Source organism: Parasteatoda tepidariorum, chromosome 4 (assembly GCF_982258835.1).
Source record: "Parasteatoda tepidariorum strain Cologne lab strain chromosome 4, Ptep-v5.0, whole genome shotgun sequence".
NCBI lineage: Eukaryota > Metazoa > Arthropoda > Arachnida > Araneae > Theridiidae > Parasteatoda > Parasteatoda tepidariorum.
Window position 1 is genome coordinate 75040535 of NC_141758.1, and position 17715 is coordinate 75058249.

Here is a 17715-nt window from a genome sequence, read left to right on the forward strand (position 1 = left end):
AGTTTTCTATGGAGATAGCTTGGTATAGTTCAAACGCAACAACTATTCAATAGTTATAATACAAACTCCCACTCGAGTATAACAACCGTAGAACTCGGAAGGTACAAAATAGGAGTTACCAAAAGGTACAAAACAGGAGTTACCAAAAAAACCCAATTCATTAATTCAGTTCTATAGCTGTGATTCTGTATAGTGAATAAGACTTTTAGGTATTCCTGTAGCAATTAATCCCACTCGTTAAAAACACAGTTTTGGGGATCTGAATTATTGCCAGTAGGGCATTGGAGTTGCATTTGGCTTCGCCTGAGAAAATCGCAGGCATGGGCTCTATATTGTTAAGGCTGGGGATAATTGTTTAATATATTCCGAAAGGGAGAATGAAAATGTATTTTCGCACCATTAGGTGTATTTTTTGGGTAGAATGATTTTCTGTTTTAGTTTTAATATTCTCGATCGTTATTAATTTATTCAAACTGTTAAAACTTACTTACTGGAAACATAATGATATGAAAAAATTCGATAATTTTAGTTAACTCTAAACCTCATAAATAACCACAGTTTCTTTGATTCTTTTATTCTTTAATGTTTTCATTATGAAACATCTTAAAACTCGGACATACTTTAATAAAGCTAAATAAAACATGTTTTGCTTGTTTTTTATTAATCTTTATTTAATTATAATAATAATTATTGCACGAAAATTTCAGAAATTAAGTGAAATATGGAATGAAATATTTAAAACTTTTTTACAGTTTATGATCATTTTTGTTTTGAAATAGTAAGATAAAGTAAAGATTTTTATTGACTGGAATCTAGAAAAATTGCAACATGTTTTTTAACATTTTTCTATCAATCATTTCATTTATCTGAATATATTTTTAATAATAAAACATATTTATTCCCTTGTATTATTGATAATATAACTAAACAAAATTTTAGCGATTCGTGATTTTTTTAATCACTTTGTCATTAAAAAACTCCCCTTGTGATATTTGATATTAACTACTATTAAATATTTCTCCTTGCTTAATAATTATATCTGTTTATTTAAAATACAAAACATGATTCCAAATAACATAAAAATAATTAAGGATGCTTTTGAATTAGTATTATTATTATTATTATTATATATATATATATATATATATATATATATATATATATATATATATATATATATATATATATATATATATATATATATATATATATATATATGTATTGGTAACTAACAAATCCAAACTCAAAATAACAAATCACTTCAGCAGTGCAGTAAGAACGACACTTTAAAACCCTCTTGTTACACTCTATTTGCGCTTTTGTTTTCATCTTTTGTTTTCATATTTTGTAATCTGGCAATCTTTCTGCGAAAACATTTTTAAATCATTCTTGAAAAATATCCGTCCAAGTAAGTTGTTATGATTTTGCTACTCGCTTTATAGTCCCCCCTTTTTAATGTTTTTACTTTTTATTTTATTTTATGATCTGTTTCTACATGTTATTTTTACTTTTTATGATCTATTTTTATGTAGTTATTTTATAAAAAAAATTTTTGAGTGCTCCTCACACTATTGTATTAATATATTTTGCTTTGGCTTTATTGATACAATATCAGAAAGCACTCTGTTTTGCGGATATAATCGTGTGGGCTGAAGAAAAGATTATATCTTTTTTTCCCGGCCTTTTTTCCGGTTTTTTAATTAACATTTAAATTTTTTTTTTTAATAAAATGTTGTTTGTTACTTTTTTTACTTATTATTTCCCTCCCCCTTTTTTCATATGTCTATCATTTTTCTCTGTTTTATTCTTCATTTTGAACTTAGTGTGCCATTGAACCATTTTGAACTTAATATATATATATATATATATATATATATATATATATATATATATATATATATATATATATATATATATATATATATATATATATATATATACCAATAAATATACATATATATATATATATATATATATATATATACCAATAAATATACATATATATATATATATATATATATATATTTATTGGTAGATTTTACTTTGTAGCAGTTTTCCATTGACTATTTTATAGCATTTGCATGTAGCGTTTAAAAGCATTTAAAAAACAAATAAATATGATTACACTTTATGGTAATTGATTAGTTCGATTTTAGGAAAATGTTTTACAATCCTGAAGTTAAAAAATAAATGTATTCGTTTTTTTTGTTTTTCTTTTTCCATAAAATAATTCATGATATTTGCATGCAGTGCTTAAAAACTTTAAAAAAAAAAACAAGTAAATAAGCAAAAATTTAACTGCATATAATGACGACTGGCACAAAGATTCAGAAACGCACCTGTAGTAATTTGATAAAAGAAAAATCTGCAAAAAACTTCTTTGTAAAGACGTTTGTCTTCCTTTAAAACATAAAAAAAGCTTACAGAGAACAAATAAACAATGATTCGTGTGTTTTGTTTCACTGCATCATTTAATACCCCAAAAAATATCCAAACCTCAACTCTTCATTCAATTAAAAACCAATCGAGTGTTTCTTCCTCAAAATAAAACCACAAGTTGAAAAGGTTCTTCTTTAAAATAAAACAAACTCAGATAAAAGTCAAGAACAAGGTTGTTTAGTTTCAACAAATTAGTTTTACAAATAGTGTGTTGGAGAGAGAAAAAAAGTACCTTTTGTAAGGCTTCGAAGTGAGCAACAAGCTTTTTTAAGAAAGCACAGCTGGTACTTATTGATTTGGAAGCAATTGTAAAAGGAAAAGTTCGCCAAAAGAGACAGCGCAAAAAGATCACAAGATTAAGCTCATTCAAAATCAGCCAAGCAGACAGTCAGCAAAGAGATTTTGGCTTGATGCAGAGAAAGGAATATTTCCTTCAAGATCGAAAAATAGTTTCTTTTTTCCCCCCTCGATTTAGAATGTTTGATTTTGCATTAAATGCAATGGTTTGTGGTTAGCCAATAAGCTTTTTCCATTTTTTTTTTACTCAACTACCTTTTTTATAAAGTTAAATGTGACTTTCATTAGTAAATGAGTTCTTACTGAACGGATGACTTGCGAAAGCTGATGCATAAAAATTTTAATTTGAGCATAAAAAGCTGTTTAATTCTTTTTTATAATGGAATTGTTTTAATGCTTAATGTCGCAAGTTATTTACTTGAAGAGTAATTCGTATAAAAAAAGGTTAGAAGTTAATGAGATATTAAAAAAAGAAGAGGTAAATATCTAAGTCAAAACGTTAATTTTTTTATTATTTAAAATCACTAGACTGGGCGATAAACTATGCACTACAAATGCCATTTTTAATCTTTGTATTTTCCTTTTTAATAGCGTTTGAAAAAAGTAATTACATTAACTTGTTTCATTTTTCGTATAATTCAAATTATAAAATATTGTTAAATTTAGCTTCAAATGTTTGACCTTTTTGCAGACTGTTTAAATTTTTTATTTATAATAAATTTTTAAATTATTGAGATTAAAATTGTTGATTTTTTTTATCGAATGCAATGTTTTCCGTTTATATTGCTAAAATATTATTGTTATTATTATTTTAATTCTTTTTTACCCAATTTTATTTAAAAAATAAATGGGGCTTTCATTGGTAAATTCTTTGTAATTGCTCGGATGACTTGCAAATGCTTATGCGTGAAGTTTTTAAACATCTCTTTTAAAAACTTCACGCATCAGCTTTTAAACTTGATGTACCGCCGGTACAAGTAAAAAGTACGTACTTTCACTTGTACTTCGTTACTTTAGAAATTTTTTTATTAACGTTTGAAGCGTAATGTTTCAAGTCACTTATTTAATGGGCAATACGCATAAAACAAAATGGAAATTACATCTTAAATAAACAGCAATTTAAAATAAAATGATGAAGATAATTACCTTTAAAGTTTGTATTAGTTACCATTAGATAATTACTAATGTACTGAATAGTAACTTAAGTAATGCTCATAATCATAAAGGAAAGCAAATTTTTTTATTTTTTATATTTGATTCGGTTACTTTAGTGCGAAAAAGTTGCCTATTGTAATAAGAATAAGAAATGCACATTTTTTGTTTGTTTTTTAATTCGGTTTAGCATTTAAAAAAAAATAAAAAAAATCATGCTTTTTTTACATTTTTAAATTTTACTAAAAATGCCATTTTTATGCTTGTTTGATAGTTAGAATGATCTAAATGCTAAATAAATTAATTCTGAACAATAGTTTATGCCAAAAAATGATTTAGATTTTTATGCTTGTTTAATAGTAATAACCGAAATACTAAATAAATTAATTCTGCGCAATGATTTATGTTATAAAATACTTTGGATTTTTATGCCTGTTTGATAGTTTGAATAACCTAATTACTAAATAAATTAATTCTGAACAATAGTTTAAAGCATTATTTTACGTTTCTGCAAGATCTTAGAAAAAGGTAGTTCACAATTGTTTCACTATTTTTCTCGGCTACAAGTTTAACATACCTTTTCAAAGTATGAAAGAGATAGAGAAACTGGTATTTTTGTAATGCGCGTAGTGTCAGAATTTCCATTACTGTCAGTCAATTAATCATTTCAAACTTTTTGGGGACGGTTTGTCTTGCTTTTAAAATGCATCTTATATACAACATAAGGACCCAGTTGACAACCGTAAGCCATCTGAAATGGGAAAAAAGGTCTACTAGATGAAATTTTCTGAACAGTGCCCCGAGGCTATTGCATTCAAAATGTGCAAGAGATATTGCTGTTTGACAGGAATTTCTGGAGTTAAGACCGAATTCTGTATTGCCGAAAATAACTTTTCAAGCTTCCCATTACTGTGATTTCATTAATTAGAATTCTTGTGTGGTATATCTTCCTTCAATGCTACTAGGCTTCGGTGAAGGAGATAATCAATTCTGTTACTACCTGCATTAGAATAATATCAAAATTTTCCTGCCAACCCCAAGTTGTGGAAAGGTGTGTCAAACTTGTGATAGAGGCTTCGAATAAAGCTAGCGAACATGACGCTACAGTTGAATTTGAATATTTGAGCAACGCTAAAGGCAAGACTAATTTAATTTTTCCAAAAAATATTAAAAACATATATTTAAAAAATCTTTCAAAATCTATAAAAATACGGAAACTGAAAAGAGATAAAAACTGTTTCTAACATGAGCTGTTATCTGAGCTGAAGCTAATTATTATATTCTTATCAAGTAAATTCCCTTTCTCATTTATTATTGCTTATTGTTTCACAGATTATGTATTCTTAAATTGAATCATTTTTAGTACAATTAAAAAAATTTCAAAACTAACAATCCTTTTATTTTGTTAAAGATTAGCATATTAATAAAATGTGCTTCTATATAATTATAATATTTATTTTTTTCTAAATATAATGTTCTTTTTATCGACTTTTGAGAAAGACAAGACTTTCAAAAAGAGCAAGGGTGAAAACGGCTTATATCCATTAACATTGATCCTGAAAAAAAATTAATTTGCACATGAACAGGAACTGCTAGCGTGGCTAATCTTCACTTTGTAATAACCCTCAGGAGGTAATATTTTTCATATTATTGATTTGCCGAAATTTAGTCAGCCTCAAATAATGCAACAAGTGAGAATTCAATCCTATTCTTTGAAAAAATGGACATATACAGTTCTCTCCTCTTGATCTTCAATGATAAATGTAAAGCAACCACGAGGGATGGTGAGCGATGAGAACACGTCTTTCAGTTTTATTAATAATTTTTAAAATAATAAAGAAAAACAAAATAATAATTTTTTCATACACATTCAAAAGTTTCGATTAATCATGATTTAAAAATAATATTCAACTTTTTTTTAATAAATCTTCCTTTTTTAGTCTTAGATGTTTAAAAATATATGCCATTAATATTAGATTAACATGTGAAAAGTTTTTGTCTTTATTTTTTCATTATCCTAGTCTATAAATTAGATAGCTCATCCTATTCCAAGTCTGTTGATACAGCTAAGCTATTTTATTTCTATTTCTTACTACGATTGTTGAACATTCGATCCATTTTGAATGTGTGACTATAATTCCTGAAACTAACCCGCATTTGCACAACATAGAAGAAAAATAAACACTGATTAGCTTGATAGGAAGAGGGCTCTAACTCGCAATCTATCTATCCCCAAGGATGTTTATTTGCCTCAGAATCGAGGTCAGTTAGAACCAAGTAACTAGTCATTTAATGGATATCATACTTGGTCATTTGATTGGAGCTGTCCCTGTCTAAATTATAAAAAAATCATAGTTTATTTGAGTAAATCAATTAGTGTGATTGTTAAAATCATCTAGATCTTACTTAAGCATATCTTAAACTGTACAAAATTATCAATTCCATGGTAAAAAAAAAGCCCTTATCACACGACATGAAGGCCTTATTTGTGTTTCTTATTTCGTTGTAGATAGCATTTATCAGGTTCTGAATCATCATCGCAATAGCAAAATCATTAACATTAATAACAACATGAATCATTAAATAATTAAATAATTAATAATCATTAAATCATTAAATAATTAATAAAATTTAAATAAAATCGAAACATAATTTAAAAAAAATTTAAATAAAATTATTTTATTGATTATTGTTTTATTAAATGTTTAATTCATAACGTTTTTAATATTCTAATTACATACTTATCATGATAAGTGGGGAGCCACCGTGGCTTAGTAGTTAAGACACGGAGCTGTCATTGTGAAGAACTGGGATTCAATCCCCGACGACGGGTTGAAGCCAACTCAGCTTTAGATCAATGGGTACCAGAACTTATCCGAGAAGTAAAGGCAGCACGTGCACATTGCTGAACACATGTTTCCCATCATGACCGTTGGCAATGAAAATGTGGACCTCTAAACTCCTGGACCTATTGTTTCGAGAGTGCTTTACATTTTACAAATTATTGATTAGCTATTAGTGATTACCTTCTAAAAACTATTAATTAAATAGTTAAAAAAGAATTAAATTTTGAAAGATAATTAATAAATTTAATAAAAAATAGATATAAAAAGTACAATAATATTATAATATTATATATATATATATATATATATATATATATATATATATATATAATATATATATATATATATATATATATATATATATATATATATATATATATATATATATATATATATATATATATATATATATATATATATATATATATATATATATATATATATATATATATATATATATATATATATATATATATATATATAACAGGGCTACATCCCTGTTATCAAAAGGTTTATTAAAAGTTATGCTGGTGGTTATAACAGTTCACATCCCCACTCCGCAAAGGAGGGGGTGGGAACGAAATTATGGATGGTTCCTGCAGATGTTTTACCCGTTATTCAGCAAGAAAAATGCGAAAACCTTCGCTTAAAATAGTACAGATATTGGTGTAATTAGGTTCCAGTCGTACATACCTTTGTAACTCTACGCACTATGGAAAATCATTTAATGCTTCCTAATATGAAAGTGAAAGAGGGACAAGATTCTAAAAATAACTCCTCCTTTCAAATATAAGTTTAATTATTATTCAATGGTATGTTTTCAGCCTTGAATTCCCAAAATAGAATGTCTCTACTCTTACTCTTTAACAAAGACATTTTATGAAACCGAAAGAGTTTTAATTCTTTTATTAATACAAAAGTATTTACTATTTTTGTATTACATATATATATATATATATATATATACATATGCTATTGAAGCAGTGCCGTCTGAAATATATTGTAGAAATGAAATGAGATAAAAGATAGCCTTTACGAAATTGCTCTATTAAGTTGTCTAAATGCATATTAAGTATAAAGCTTAATATTCAGCATGATACACTGAACATAATAATGATAGAAAATAAATTATTTTCTTTATTCACTAAAATTCTTGTAATAAGCAGCATATCAACATTTGATGATAATAATGATCTTCTGATATTTATGGGGATAATTTTGTCCACTTTTCACCAACGATGTATGAGACAATTTAAGAAGTCTAATAAAATTTAGAGATTCGATAACCAAACCAATTAGCAGAACAATTAGAAAGTATTTAGATTTTAGTGCTTGATAAAAGCGAAAAAGGATATATAACTTCCTATTATTTAATGATTGATTGTATTGAATTTGGTAATACGCATAGTTCGATACTTGCAACTAATCACATAGTTGTGCATTATGTATTTACCTTATAACTTTATGTCTTGGATTTGATATCATGCTGAATCATTTTTTGAATCAGGTTTAACCGGATACATGCAAGCGACATCACTCGCGTGTGTTGAACCTTAATTGGCTGATCCTTTGTGGGACGTGACTTACAAGTATCCAATTTTATAATTCACTCCAATTTATATGCCATTGTGGCAACCCAACATTTGATGAATGTTGACATTTAAATAAGTAAGGGACACTGGTCGTTCAGAATGAGAATTATCCTTTGAAAAACCATTAGTTGTTTTTTCAGATATTAAAAATATTCACACTTAAGCAAGTAATATATAAGAAACCCTGTTTAAATCGGAGTTTTACTTGCCGAATTATAAGAAATTGTAAAGTCCCATATATTAATATGTTGTTCTCGTTGACAAAGTTGCTTTTTCTCGTAATGGAATTTTTCAATGTTCTCGCCACTTCAAAATGTTCCTTGCACACCAATTTCTGATTTGTTATTATAAAAAAAATTTCATGTGAATTTAATATTTCCTAAATTATTTCTAAATATTTTAGGAAATATATTCTAAATATTCTAAAATATTTCCGTAACAAAAAAATTTAAAACGATTATATGAGAAAATTTTTAAAAATAAATAAATAAAATAAGAACAAATTTATGAATGAAGTTACAATGAGAAAAGAACAAAAGATTAAATTGAATTTTATCCAAGGAAAAAAACTGTGTTCAATCTGGGGAATAAAATCTGTGTTAATACATCTTCGGATCTTTTATTCAATGATTTCCAATTTTTATATATTAATCAGCATCGTTTAACTGCATAATAATCACAGCTGCAAAGTGAATCATAACAAAATAATTATTAAAAAAAATTGAATGAGTGATAAAAATAAATAATGTAAATTTCAAATAAAATAAATATATATAAAATAAAGGAATAATATCATACATCATATTCTTTGCAAATGTCTATTTCTTAAAATTCATAACTGTAATTATTTGCACTCAAAGCTAAACAAAGAAAATAGAAGTTATTGTACACATACATATTTAATATTGTAATGATACTCCATATTTTACGAGAAAAACATTTTGGGATTTAAATTAACATTTCAAATGAAATGTTTTAGTTCCGCTTAGGAAAAAAAATGGGGAATAATTCAATAAATCCTTTTGTAAGTGAACAATATATTATTCGTCTTTCTCATTTAATGCATAATTGTGTTGAGATAATTTTGAAGCAATTGCCAGCGGGGATTCAAAAGTTTGAAACGAGTATTTATAATTTTTTTTAACGTTTAAAGGAGGTTTTTATTTATTCTTTATTATTTTACCTTTCTTTAAATTGTGTTCCCTATTGCTTCATTTCAATAAATATGATTTAATTAGTTAATCAAATAATACAAAACTCTGAAAATTTATTTGAATTAATTCTTTAATAAATACGTTTTCGAAAATGGAATTTCCTCCGATTAATACTGCATTGAATTTGAGTAAACATAATTATTTAAGCTAAGATTTTAATTGGATTCAAGTAATTTGTAGGGCTAGAATTTAACCTTTGCTAGGGTATCTTATTGACTAAAAGTAGAAAATCAAACTTTACTGTAGAATTTACAGTTTAATTTTAGCAAAATTGTCACAATTCCAAATTAAAGTTTTCTATAAAACCAAATTTGAAAATACTTTTTTAAGAACTTGTTAACAAATTTGGACTATTTAAAGTTGCTCCCACTCCTTACTTAATTTCTTTAATTACTATATTTCTCTTTGCTATATTTCTTTATAAATATCAAATAAGTAAGGAATTAAGGAACTCATCATTGTAACATATGTTTATTTTAAACTAGTTAACACATTTTCTCAATCATATTACATAAAACACACTCTAACTAAACTTTTACATTGATTAAATCATTTGATGTATTTCGATGCGTAATTGGTATTGAAAGTCTAGTTAAAAAACTATCCTTAGTAAATATGCAGACATTTTGAAATTAAATTTTATCAGAAAATACTTTAAAAATGTGTCTTGAAAAATAATAACTGTATTTGAAGCAATTAAATTTAAAAAAAAAATTAATTATTAACTGAGAATAAAGATTTAATCGAAATCACCTGAATATGGCATAATTTGCCACATTTCTGACTCTAAGAGAGCCCCAAAAAGAACAGTAATTTTTACAGAAGCACTTCAAAGTAAAGCATTTCGGCAACATCCCTTTGAGGGCCAAGGGAGTCAAGGAGATTAGGGCTCCACAATTTCGTGACAACGGAATGATTGGGGCAATGTGGTTAAAACCACGCACGAGCTGCCTTTATTTTCCAGAAAAGCTGGTACCTATCGTTCTAAAGCTGGTTGCACTTTAAGCCTCCACTTGGAACCGAACCTTAGCTATCAGCAATAACAGTTCAGTGCCTTAACCACTGAACCATAGTGGCTCAATGCATTATTAATGCTTTTTGGTGAAATTAAGAATAAAATATGGTTTAATACCATGATGTCCAATAGTAAATATGGTAAAATTTCTAACTTTTAATCAAAAAGTCGGTAATTTTCACAATATTACAGTATTTCAATATGACGCAAAAAAATTCAGTTTGATAACCTCTTTCTGAATTATTTAAATTTTTACTCTACTTTTCGTCGGTTAGTTGTTTTCATTTCTATGTAAACTCTAGGCTAAACTCTACCAACACTTAAAACCGTAAAACTTAAAACATTTATATTATTTTAGTGACACCCATGTATTTGTAAACATACAAAGGTCTGAACTAGGCTAAACTAAATTAGTAGCTAAATTATTACGCATTGGGGCTGAAACAACGTTAAAATGGAAGCGTAGAAATAGAGGAATAATGAAAGTGTTGAATATGGTTTTATAATATGGGATAAAATTTTATTAATGTTTTAAAATTTGGTAAATTTGTCATTATACCTTAGAACATGGCATAAAAATCATTTATTTGGTTAAATTTAGTTTTCAGTTTTGTACTTTTTACTAAATGCGTGGCAATAAGAACTATAATTTTAAAATACATAATTTTTGGCAAACCGTTACCGTATGGACAAACAAATTACTAAATAAACGGTTTAAATTCCGTATCTTTCTTTTCATTAACCAAAATTATGTTTCTTTTCATAAAATAAAATAATAATAATAAAATAAAATATATAAAATAAAAATATATAAAATAAAAATTCATTCTAGGATAGGACAGCGAGATCGGAATGCATTTGTCTGTATATATATATAGTATATGTATTCAAACAAATGCATTCCGATCTCGCTGTCCTATCCTAGAATGAATTTTCATTTTATATATTTTTTTCAAATTAGGTACGAATCGAACTTTTGCTTCGTTAAACAGTCAAAGAAAAGCACCAACAAAATTACATGCAGGGAATCATGTATTACCTTCTTATTTCTTTTGTTCTATTTCAATTTAAGATTCCCGAATACCTTCGGAAACAAAATTTTAAAATTAGAAATATTTTATTTGGATGGGCATACGCGTGTATTATACAGCACAAAAACATGATATAAATATAAAAAAATAATGAAAAACTTTTTTTTAGAAAATATAGGGGGAAAACTGGTCAAAAAAGACTAAGGATCAGGCTCTTCAAACCACATAGAGCTTTGTTTAAATTTGTTCTTTTTTTCATTACTCTTGATTTTAAATACTCATAGAAACTCAACTAAGGGAACAAAATAAGTAACGAGTTATAAATATTTAGATATTTTAGATCAAGTATCGAAACTTATTTGGCAAAAAAGATCAAAAATTTGAATAAGCTATTTTTATTTTAGCTATAAAGTATAAAATAGTAGTTTAATTAACCAGTCTGTAGTCCATTCCCTTGATATATGTATCGGAAATATTCATGAAAAATGTCAAGAAAATTGAACTAAAATATTTAGAGATATTTCATTTAAAATAAAATAAAATAACCTTAAAATAAGTCATGGGTAAAAAGAAACAAAAAGGACACAGTCATCAATGAAATAACCAAAATGAATGATTTCTTAAATCCTCATAACTTCTATTCTATTTCAGGAAGAAGTAAAACTTGAACGATTTTAAACAGAGTTTATTGTTTTATTTTATTTAAAAAGAAACAGGAAGCAAAATTTTTGGGAAAATCGACAGAAAAAGGTACCTTAAGTATGACTCTATTTTTTATAAACATATTTAGGCAATATGTGAAATAGTTTTGGAAACTTAAATCCATCGGGGAAAGATACTGCTAGAAGGGAAAGATGAAACAAAATGAGAATTAATGTTTCTTATCTGTAAAACTGTAAGTAATATACGAACAAAAAAAAATAAGATTAGTTTCAAAGAGTGCTAAAACCCAATATTTCCTGCATGGCATTAGAATCACTGTTCTGGCGAACAACTGAAACAAATATTAATTTCGAAACAGTTTAATCTATGGCAGTTAATTTCTGTAAGACAATTTTCACTGATCAAGAACTATTGAATCCCATTTGCTTAGCTATTAAATAGCCTCTTTCCCATAGACATATTACAATCAACAATTTATTCCTATGTTGACGTTATGATGTTGGCACCAAACCACTGCAAGAGTAATGGCATCTATAAATCGAGTCAACATTGTGTTCACCGCAAATAGTCACTTATGGCAGATGCAAGAATATTAATGGGTTGTTTGTTATAGTTTTTGTTTAATCTAAACTAGTTTCAGAAAAGGTATTCCAAAATGAATGTTCTCTTTAGGTCAATATTAAGCAATGGTGTTCACAGCATATTAAATTCAGTGGAAATAGAAGATTAATTTAAATCAAATGGTTGTAGTTTAACAATAGTTCCGATTTGATATATTATTGGATATTCCTGGATTTATATGAATTTATTGTTGTTGATTAATAACATTAGCTCATTTTAAAATTTTATGGAAACATTTCAAACATATAATCTTTATGATTTGCAAAATGTATTAAATTCAAAATATTTTGAATTATAAAAACAATTTTCTTAACAGTATGGCTTGATAAGTGTTACTATTTAAATTTAAATTGATTTTTTATGCCGCTCTCAGCTAAACGAAAAGGATATTGTTGAGAGTTGGGAATTCGCTCACTACAATTCCACAATTTACTTAGATCCAATACAGATTGTGGGAGTAATCATCTACTCCCCCCTCCTCGCACTACTCTCCATAATCACCCAACCATACGTGGACCTATCTGGTTCCGAAACCAAAGAGGACATTTCATTTCAGAGGATTCCGAACCGGTAAAACATGATACGAGAAAGTGTAGTTCAATCAGACTCTCTGCTTTTATCACAAGGAATTGAACTCCAGTCCAAATAGCGATGGATAAAAGCTCAGATCAATACTCACACAGGAAAAAATTCTGTTAAAATAACCGTATTTTATGGAAGTGAGATTTCTGATTGAAAAAAAAAACAAAATATATTGCATTTAAACCATTCATTTGGAAACATTTCCGTTCGGTAGCGGTTTAGTGGAAATTCTGGTTCTCAAAATTATAGTTCTTATTTCCACATAGTAAAAAATACAAAACTTAAAAGTAAATTTAATCGAATAATTGATTAATATGACATTCTATAAGATGTCATAATAAAATCCTCAAATTTCATCACATATACCGAATTTTATCACATATTATATATATATATATATATATATATATATATATATATATATATATATATATATATATATATATATATATATATATATATATATATATATATATTTATTTATTTATTGCTAATGTTTCCAAATGCATTACCAAAGTTAACCATTAACAATTACCGAGCTTTATAGAGCCACAAACGCTGTAAATTTTCCTTATTCATGTAGTTGGGACCATACTACTTTTCTAAGTGCACTGACTGGGAAGCTTCCAATTTGAAATCTAGCACATGTTTCTTGCATTTTGGTTAGCATTTTCGACTCCTCTGTTGTGTTCAAAAAATACTGATTTCTTATTTTGTCAACAAACACAATCAAACTGTCGAATAAAAATGGATAATTTGCATTTAATTATATCATTAAGTAAACTAAAATATAGAAACATTATTAAGTTGTTTAATGAGGATGATTTTAATTTTCAGTAGAACTAACATATGCTGAAAATAGTTAAGCTATTGGTTAATGTTTTGTTTTTCTTTTAGAATATAGTTGAGTTTTTCTATCGGAAATTTTCTCTTAACTATATAAATCATATAGAATTATTCATAATCAAAAATCACGATATCGTTTTTCTTCTTTTTTTTGGACATAACAAATGGGCAGAAATTCTACATTCTGACATTCTCAATGCTTCAATTGGATTTAAGCGCAATTATCTTTTATATTATCTGATAAATAAAAATAAAAAAATTATGCTACTGTTAAAAAAGGAGTCCATCTTGTGAATTTGAGAAGTGAATTTTCAACGCAGAATTAATTTTTCTGTTAAGAATTGTGATTTATTTTTTATCTTTTCTTCCAACCTTAAAATATTTGTTTTCTCCAATATTTTTAAAACAATATTTTCAGTTAAAAAATTCCATAAAACATTTTTGTGAACTGATACGGGAAAAAAGGTTATTGACAGTATTAAGCGCAATAAAACCAATGACGTGTTGGTTTGAAAATTGACTGAAGAACTTTATTGAATCTGCCTTTAGTGTCCTTTGTTTTTACAAGTGAATTGCTGTTTAATTTGTGGGTGGTGCTTCTGTCATAACTAAGAAGGTTTTAATGGACAGACAAGTGTTCCGTGACACTTATGACGTTAAGTCCATACTTAATTCCACAAAAGTTAATCTTCTCGTGAAATACCAAGTATCTGGCAATAGTTCTTAAACCTATAAAGAAAAATCATCAAAAGGCATAAGTTCGGGACGTTTCTTAAGTGCAGGGATGATCATTTTGCTTCTAAGCACGCCAGTGTCCCAAGAAGAAACATCGGAGCAGAACGGTCGCTATGACAACTGCATCTCGGCGTGGCCATTAAGCCATCGATTTTTTTTTAGTTTTATTGTTTTGGCAACAGTCAGAGAGTTGAGTGCCGGATGTGACGTCACATGCTTGGTAGAAAGCTGTTTTGTCTTGCCCTTCTTTTGTTTCTTTTCCACCTTAGTTGCACCAAGTTATAGCTGAGCTGTGGCGTTTTAGAGTAGTACTGTCAGGTTTTCGATTTAATGAGCTTGTTAAAGACGAGGTGTTTTGTATAGTTTATTTTTGACGCCCTTGCGTTCTTTATTGCTTTTTTTAGTTTTGCGGCTGATTTTATCATCCTTTCTGCTATAAATGAAGGAATGTTGCTATCAGGAAAAATCTCATTGTGCTTGTTTATGTCTGTCGTAATATTTTAATTGGAAGGAAATAAAATAGTAGTCTGGGTAAAAGCGAACTTTTATTATCTTTATATTTTTTTAAGAAATATTTTGTTATAATTAAGTTTTGATGATCTAATAACATATTCAAAAGATGCAGATGTTTTTTTGTATAAAGTAGCTGGAATTTAAAACTCAGTAATTTCGGTACTTTGTACTGTCATAATCACCAATACACAGAAAAAACTATACAGAGTCATTTTAGTTACAGCACGATATTATTTAGAGACAAACTTACAAATTAAGAGAAGAACGAATTCATTCACCCATAGAATCTCTGTTTCACACTTGCTGTTATCTGGATGAGATTTAGGTGATGTATCAAGAGTCAATTACTGACTCAATCGATTATTTCCATAACTCTTCTTCCTATAGGAAACCAAAACTATAAATATTTTAACATTTTTAAGACTTTTAAACATTATTAAGGTCTTGATGATTTAGATTTGTAAACAGAGAAGAATTTTAAACGAATCATGATGTATTGTAATGATAAATTTTAACCTTTGCTGTAATGATCTCTTTATAGGTGTTGGAAATATTAGGTTGAAAGATCATGTTTTGGTTCATTCTATTCTTAGTTGTAATTACACTTACTGCTTTCTCCTTATAAAGTAACCAATTTTGTTTGGGGAACCTATACACTCACGTATAACGTTAATTTTAAGCTGAATATTTTTTTTCAAAATTGTATTAGTCATAATTTCCAGTTATTCATTAAATATACATAAGTTTTAAGTTAAGTACTTAGACATTAGTTACATATTATATTATGTAGCACAGAGAGACTCGACCTCTTTGGAACATCTCCTAGAGGGCGTGGTAAAACTGAGTGGGGAACAAAATATTAATTAATGACAAAAAATGGGAGTTACTTTATGTAACAAATGCCACTTTTAATAAGTAGGGGACAAAATATAAAAACGAGATAAAATATTTGAGAAAAATGTTTATAGAAAAATGTTACTTAAAATTTTATTTAATTTACTGAAAAAAACAATAAAATACATTCTGACACTTTGACAACGCACTGGCACTATTATTGCAGATTCAATTACTTGATATATGCATTAATTTATTTTGAACATTGATGAGTAAATTTGATCTATGCATTACGTGCTATGACTTTCAGATGTTTATAAATGCACATCGGGTGTAAATTAAAGAAGAAATTTCTTTATGCTAACGTTTATTGCAATGCATTTCAGTATAAAATAATTAACGTTTGCAATCAAGGTTATAGTAAAGTCTCAGCATAACAATACAATACAATAAACTGGAGTACAGTACTGTACAGTCCAGTACAGTACAGCACACTACACTACAATACAGTGCGATGCAATGCAATACATTACACTACAATACACTACGCTACACTACACTACACTATACTACAATACAGTACACTACAATACAACACGCAATACAACACAACACTACACAATACAATAAAATACAATACAATATAATACAATACAATACAATACAATAGAATGCAATGCAATACAATACAATACAATACAATACAATTCAATTCAATTCAATTCAATTCAATATAATGCAAATTAAAAGTATGATTACGGCCTGATTTCAATGCAAATAAGAGAGACTATGGCAAGAATCATGATTGAAAATTGGGTTGCATGTGATAAAAAGTTTAAAAAACAGTGATGCAATACATTGCTTACAACTCATCTGATTTTCAATTTTCTTGAGGTACCTGTACCCTTCATTTTAGTTGGAAATGAAACTACCTTTAATCTCCACCTTTTTTTCAGAACTGTTAATAATAACTTCTAGTTGTGCATAATATACTTGGATGTTAGATACGCATTAAGTAGATTGAAATAGATTGGCTTGAATGGATATTGAAATAGAACAGATAAATAGATTGAAAATATTTTAAAACTGTTTTACTACTGGACTTATAAACATTTTCACATTCTAACTTTTTCATCCGGTCTTCAAACAGATGTTCGATATTTTACTGAGTTAAATATTGCCTGTCGGGCTAGTAGTTATCGACATTCATCTATTTAAAGGCTCCTCAAGATAGAATCGAGTTTACGCGTCGTATATACTAGTGAATTTATGTTTAATAATAGTAGTGGTAGTTACGCCACAATACTACTCCACTAGAACTTTATCAGGGATAGA

At 27.4% G+C, this 17715-nt stretch overlaps 1 protein-coding gene and 1 long non-coding RNA gene across 2 annotated transcripts in view; one reads left to right on the plus strand and one right to left on the minus strand.

Annotated features, from left to right (window-relative positions):
- The window catches only part of LOC147811064 (uncharacterized), a 124481-nt gene extending 108551 nt beyond the window's left edge, over nucleotides 1-15930 (minus strand). Inside the window, exon 1 of the long non-coding RNA XR_015433140.1 lies at nucleotides 15797-15930. This is a non-coding gene — a long non-coding RNA (uncharacterized LOC147811064). The remainder of the gene's footprint in view (nucleotides 1-15796) is intronic.
- The window catches only part of LOC107444278 (uncharacterized), a 684996-nt gene that overhangs the window by 172175 nt on the left and 495106 nt on the right, over nucleotides 1-17715 (plus strand). The gene's annotated exons all lie outside the window — the stretch shown is intronic.